The sequence below is a fragment of the Oratosquilla oratoria genome, chromosome 9, assembly GCF_046742065.1.
Source record: "Oratosquilla oratoria isolate Oo_2021 chromosome 9, ASM4674206v1, whole genome shotgun sequence".
Lineage (NCBI taxonomy): Eukaryota > Metazoa > Arthropoda > Malacostraca > Stomatopoda > Squillidae > Oratosquilla > Oratosquilla oratoria.
Genome location: NC_134785.1, coordinates 25,276,115 through 25,282,848, shown reverse-complemented (window position 1 = coordinate 25,282,848; position 6,734 = coordinate 25,276,115). Strand labels below are relative to the sequence as shown.

At 38.6% G+C, this 6,734-nt stretch overlaps 1 protein-coding gene across 4 annotated transcripts in view; it reads right to left on the bottom strand.

The window, feature by feature from the left end:
* Positions 1 to 5,448: 5,448 nt before the first annotated feature.
* LOC143028269 (cell adhesion molecule Dscam2-like) overlaps positions 5,449 to 6,734 on the bottom strand; it is a 101,940-nt gene continuing 100,654 nt past the window's right edge. For all 4 annotated transcript variants that reach the window (XM_076190109.1, XM_076190112.1, XM_076190111.1 and 1 more), the window contains exon 28: positions 5,449 to 6,734. This exon is cut by the window's right edge and continues 1,634 nt beyond it. The gene's annotated coding sequence lies outside the window, so the exon portion shown is untranslated.

Here is a 6,734-nt window from a genome sequence, read left to right as displayed (position 1 = left end):
ATTTCCTTCTTAAATCAAAATTTGTCTAGCTTAAATCCATTACTGCGAGTCCTGACCTGTTGTTTTAATAAGATGACCTTGTTTGCATCACCCTTGTTAAAGCCTTTGATCCACTTGAACGCCTCTATTAGATCACCCCGCACTCTGCGTCTTTCCAGAGCGTCGTAGCAACTCTGTATGCCCGGGCAGAGACACTCGAGGTCTACGACCTAGGATTATTGCGAAGGAATAAGCTGCTTGTGTTGGTCGCTTGTAACCAAATACCACTTAACCTCGACTTTTATTTACTGTATCCACACGGTAATGATAGTAACCCACACCTTATCGCGGTGACTGCTTGAAACGCCATCTTTGTTTTGATAGATAGGGAAGTCGAAGAAATTAAAGTACGATAAATTCGTTTATTCTAACCAAACCTAACCTAACCGGATCACATGAAGAATTGTCACCCCAGTGTTCGACAGGGTGACAATTCTTCATGTGGGAATCCTACGGTGATAATTCTTCATATGGGCCATCCTGGGTTTACGATTCTTCGATTGTATGAATTGACAATAATAAGCATAACCCTCATTTAACCTAACCTTACCTAACCTAACCTAACCTAACCTAACCTAACGAAACCTAACCTAACCTTACCTAACCTAACCTAACCTAACCAAACCTAGCCTACCCTAAACTAACCTAACCTGACTAAACCTAGCCTAACCTAAACTAAACTAACCTAACTTAACCTAGCCTAACCTAACCTAAATTAACCTAACCTATCCTAACCTAACCTAGCCTAAACTAGCCTAACCTAACCTAACCGAACCTAATGTAGCCTAACCTAACCTAACCTAACCTAACCTAACCTAAATTAACCTAACTTATCCTAACCTAACCTAGCCTAAACTAGCCTAACCTAACCTAACCGAACCAAATGTAGCCTAACCTAATCTAACTTAACCTAACCTAAACTAACCTAACCCAACCTAGCCTAACCTAACCTAACCTAACCTAACCTAACCTAACCTAACCTAACCTAGCCTAACCTAACCTAACTTAGCCTAACCTAATTTAACCTAGCCTAACCTAACCTAACCTAAACTAATCTAACCGAACCTAACTTAACCTAACCTAACCTAACCTAACCTAACCTAACCTAACCTAACCTAAATTAACCTAACTTATCCTAACCTAACCTAGTCTAAACTAGCCTAACCTAACCTAACCGAACCTAATGTAGCCTAACCTAATCTAACTTAACCTAACCTAAACTAACCTAACCCAACCTAGCCTAACCTAACTTAACCTAACCTAACCAAACCTAACCTAACCTAACCTAACCTAACCTAACATAACCTAACCTAACCTAACCTAGCCTAACCTAACCTAACTTAGCCTAACCTAATTTAACCTAGCCTAACCTAACCTAACCTAACCTAACCTAAACTAATCTAACCGAACCTAACTTAACCTAACCTAACCTAAACTAACTTAACCTAATCTAATCTAACCTAGCCTAACCTAACCTAACCAAACCTAACCTAACCTAACCTACCCTAACCTAACCAAACCTAACCTAACCAAATCTAACCTAATCTAACCGAGCCTAACTTAACCTAACCTAACCTAAACTAACTTAACCTAATCTAACCTAAGCTAACCTAACCTAACCTAACCTAACCCAACCTAACCTAACCTAACCTAACCTAACCTAACCTAACCTAACCTAACCTAACCTAACCAAACCTAACCTAGCCTAACCAAACCTAACTTAACCTATCCTAACCTATCCTAACCTAACCTAACCTAACCTAACCAAACCAAACTTCACCTAACCTAACCTAACCTAACCTAGCCTAACCTAATCTAACTTAACCTAACCTAACCTAACCTAACCTAACCTAGCCTAACGGAGCCGCTGTAGCGTAATTTATAACTGCGTATGTACCCGCGCATTCTCTGGCGCAGCAACATACGGCGATGCGACATCATATGATTTATAACTATGTACACCAATGCATATATTCTACCCTTATCCAGTCCTTCCTTTTCCTGTAACACCTTTGCATCTAGATGCCTTATATGTATCCATGTCCATAATGTAATTCTGTTTATACTATATATGTATGTCCTTCGTAAATAGGTTAGACGTGGCAACTCTGTATGCCCGGGCAGAGACACTCGAGGTCTACGACCTAGGTTTATTGCGAAAGAATAAGCTGCTTGTGTTGGTCGCTTGTAACTTAATACCAAATAACACTTAACCTCGACTTTTATTTACCTTTCCGCGGTGACTGCTTGAAACGCCATCTTTGCTTTGATAGATGGGAAGGTTGAAGAAATTAAAGAGCGATAAATTCGTTTATTTAGAATAAACGAATTTATCGCTCTTTAATTTCTTCAACCTTCCCATTGTCACCCCAGTATTCGACAGGGTGACAATTCTTCATGTGGGCTATCCTACGGTTATAATTCTTCAAATGGGCCATCCTGGGTTTACAATTCTTCCACTGTATAAGTTTATAACAAAAAGCATAACTCTCATTCAACCTAATCTAACCTTACCTAATCTAACCTAGCCTAACTTAAATTAACCAAAACTAACCTACCATAACTTAACCTAATATAACCTAACTGAGCCTAACCTAACCTAACCTAACTTTGCCTAAATTACTTTAACCTAGCCTAACCTAACCTAACCTAACCTAACCTAACCTAACCTAGCCTATACTAACCTAACCTAAACTAATTTAACCTATCCTATCCTATCCTAGCCTAACCTAACCTAGCATAACCTAACCTAACCTAATGTAACCTAACTTAACCTAACCTAGCCTAACCAAACATACCCTAACCTAAACTTACCTAGCTTAACCTAACCTAACCTAGCCTAACCTAGATTAACCTAACCTTACTTAACTTAACCTAACCTGACTTAACCTAACCAAGCCTAACTTAACTTAACCTAACGTAAACTAACCTAAACTAACCTAACCTAGCCTAACTTAATCTAGCCCAACCTAACCTAACCTAACCTGACCTAACCTAACCTAACCAAACCCAACCAAACCTAACCTAACCTAACTTTACCTAACCTAACCTAGCCTAGCCTAGCCTAACCTAATCTAAACCTAACGTAACTTAGCCTAACCTAACCTAAAAAAACCTAACCTAACCTAACCTAACCTAGCCTAACCTAACCTAACTTAACCTAACCTAACCTAACCTAACCTAACAAAACCTATCCTAACCTAACCTAACCTAACCTAGCCTAACCTAACGTAGCCTAGCCTAACCTAACCTAACCTAACCTGACTTAACCTAACCTAAACTAACCTAACCTAACCTAACCTAGCCTTCCCTAATCTAACCTAAACTAACCTAGCATGTATATATATATATACATATATATAAATTTATATATATATACATATATATATATATATATATATATATATATACATATATATATATATATATATATATCTATATATATAAGATGATATATATATATATATATATATATATATATAACTGGATATCCCCATATATATATTCCCATATATATATATATATATATATATATATATATATATATATATACACATACACAAACCTTGTGGAATTTTTTTTCTCTCTTACCTGAATTGAAACATACAAATGTATAAAAACACGTTGAAATCCACTTACACTTAAGTGAATGTTGATGTGAACATTTATTCTATCTACCACACCTACTTGATTTCAAATATAGGACCCATAGAAATCAAACACAACAGTTCTTGTACATAGGATGGAAGTAAAAACATTTCATGTAGTTATTCCTTACCTTATGTCGTTTTTTCTTAATCGGGTAACATTGAATAAGAGAACGTGCATGTGGATTTCAAGGTATGAAACATGTTTTCGTTATTTATGGTAATAATTTGGTTTGCTTACTTGGTTTACTTGGAGAAGTCACAGCCGTAGTGATCTACCGCTGTTGCCAGTCACGCTGTACCTCCTCCCTAGGGCCAGTTGGTCTGTTATTGTGTTTGATGACAGCCTATTGATGGCGGTGTAGCCTGGCACTGGGGGCTCGTCTGGCACCTTCCATAGAAACTTTTCCAGTACATGCTTGAAGCTGTCTACCGAGCAGCTGGCTCTCTCTCTCACTTCTTTTGGGAGATCGTTGAAAATTTTTGGACCCTCGTGACCTAGGCTGGGTGCCAGTAAGGTGTTAACCCTCTCTGAGGCTCTTGGTGGGAGCGTTTGTCTATCACACTTGCGTCCGTGCCTTACACTGTGATTTGGCTTGATTGTTGCAATACCAAATTAACGTAGATATGGGATTTAGAAATGAAAGAATCTGAATATGGGGAAGTGTGTCCGTGTGGGAATGAAATGACACGACCCCGATCATATATCCGCCATTGAATGTGATTGTTGATAACTAATTCCATGGTTATTGTTCTGAGCTATGATTGAAAGGAAACATAGAATGGACGTAAGTAAAGGAGGGTGCATGCCTTGTTTACTACCTCCCATATAAGGAAGAAGAAGCCTATTGGTTTATAGATTTATAGTTCTGACGACTGTATTAGCAGATCTAATAATGTTTATGTGTCATACGTATACTGATTGGTATTATTCATGACTGTCTCTGGTCCCCTTAACCCCTACGTATGTTGTCTTTGTAACTTAGTGTAGAAATAAGCTTACATGTTTTTTTTTGTGTTATCCTCGGCATTTGTAGCTGTTATTTCGAACTATGTGTTCTTTTCTTTATCTGCACTTCTTGTATATTGATTCATTGCCAAATAAGGTACTAGTACTACTACTACTGTGACCACTGCACACCACGGACTTGAAGTAACTTGGTGACACCACTGTGGACATTACCTGCCTCCCTGTAGCGTGACTGTAGTGCACGGTCCCGATACGGGTAGTTGCCGACCGGGGCGAGTCGAAAAGTCAAACCCCACACCCCCCACCCCCGCCCACCCACACACCCACACCCACACCCACACCCACACACCACCACTACCACCACCTTCCATATCTGATGGTCACTAGCACGATTCACAGGTAACATTCATCCACAAAACAACGTTAATACACACATCATTCATACACACAGCTCATGATAAATAAATCATTCATTAAAAGTACATTACGGGAATTTGATTTACCTTCTTTTCACCAAAAGTGCCGCCCCGGGGCATTGCCAGCCCCCCCCGGCCCTCCCCTTGTCGGAGCCCTGCTGTAGTGGTACACCGTGGATACTTGCTGCGTTCATACATGAATAGTTCCGGATCACCGGCAACGTTGAGGTCCGAGAAAGTAACAGCCTCGCAAAAAAAAAAAAAAAAAAAAAAAAAAATTAAGAAACATTTCGTATGATTTCAGTCACCTCAGGAATACCTTCCATTTGCCTGGGAACTGTTTGGTTTGAAGGTTACAACGAATTGAAAGCATGTCTCCATTTTAACATTTATTCATTTAGTGACTCGTATATTTACTTTGGAAAGAACACCAATGCAAATGTATGTACGGGTGGGATGGGGGGGATTCTGGATTCTACAGCATATAAACAAACTGTATAAAAGCGGTGGCATTGTAGAAAAAACATGGCAGCTTCACCTTCGCCTCCATGGCACCCCAGAAGGGAAAAGTTTCTGGTACACATTGTGAAATAATCTTTCTTAAACTCCACTGAAACCTCAAACAAGAAAGCAAGTCGAACAATATCTATTCCTTCATCCTTATGTCTATAGGTACTGCTAAACTCGAAAAAGTTTCTACTCTGGTCGAAAAGAAAATCATAATTGAGAATCCAACCCTATTGGTATAGTTCTATATGGGATAGGTCTTCAATGTATACGGTTAGAAAATAGATGCATTCTCCCACACAAATCTTTCGCAATGGTTCTTGTCTCACTTCTTAGAACTTGGTAACTTTAGGCCACCACTGAACACTTCATCCAACTTCATCGCACTCACTTAATCCTCCTGTTTTATCACAGTCATTGTCAATACATTTTCAATAATATTCACAATTTAAACATCATTACAACAGAAAATTCACTAAAAATCGAATTTCTGTAAAACAGTGATATACAACATTTTGGTACAATTTGAGAAAATTTGATTCGTTAACATATATAATGTGAACACGCGGATTACACTGAAGGAGACATTATCATACAAGACTAGATGCTAGCTGGCACAGTGCCAAGAAACGCATCCTCATTGGCCGAGAGACTTATTACGTCATTATCACACAAGCCAATGATGAAATTCATGTTATCTGTAGTTGTATACACCCTTGCTAGACGATCATTTGGGTTATATCCCTTTCTTAATGTCATAAAACTCTTTGTCCTTTCAACCTTATGGGTCTGCATTGACGCCAGTTTTCATTCTTTGCTACGTAGGTGAACACAGTAACCTTCTTCATCACACTATTTTCAGGAAAACAGTTTTTGAGTTAATTGGAAACTCATCACATCTTTTACACAACATCTAGTGAAAAATTTATAAGATGTACTCATGCAAACTATGAAAGATTTATTAAACTGGCCTGTGGACATCGGACATCTGTTCTTGTTGGCCCCTAGTTTCAGTTTCTTTGTAATTAGTGGTGGCGATATAACGTACATATCCATTCCATCAATAAGAACAAAACTTTTGAACAATTCGGACAAAGTTATTGATATCACGCTTACCATCACATCAAGACGCATAGTGTCAATCTGTCTCTCAAA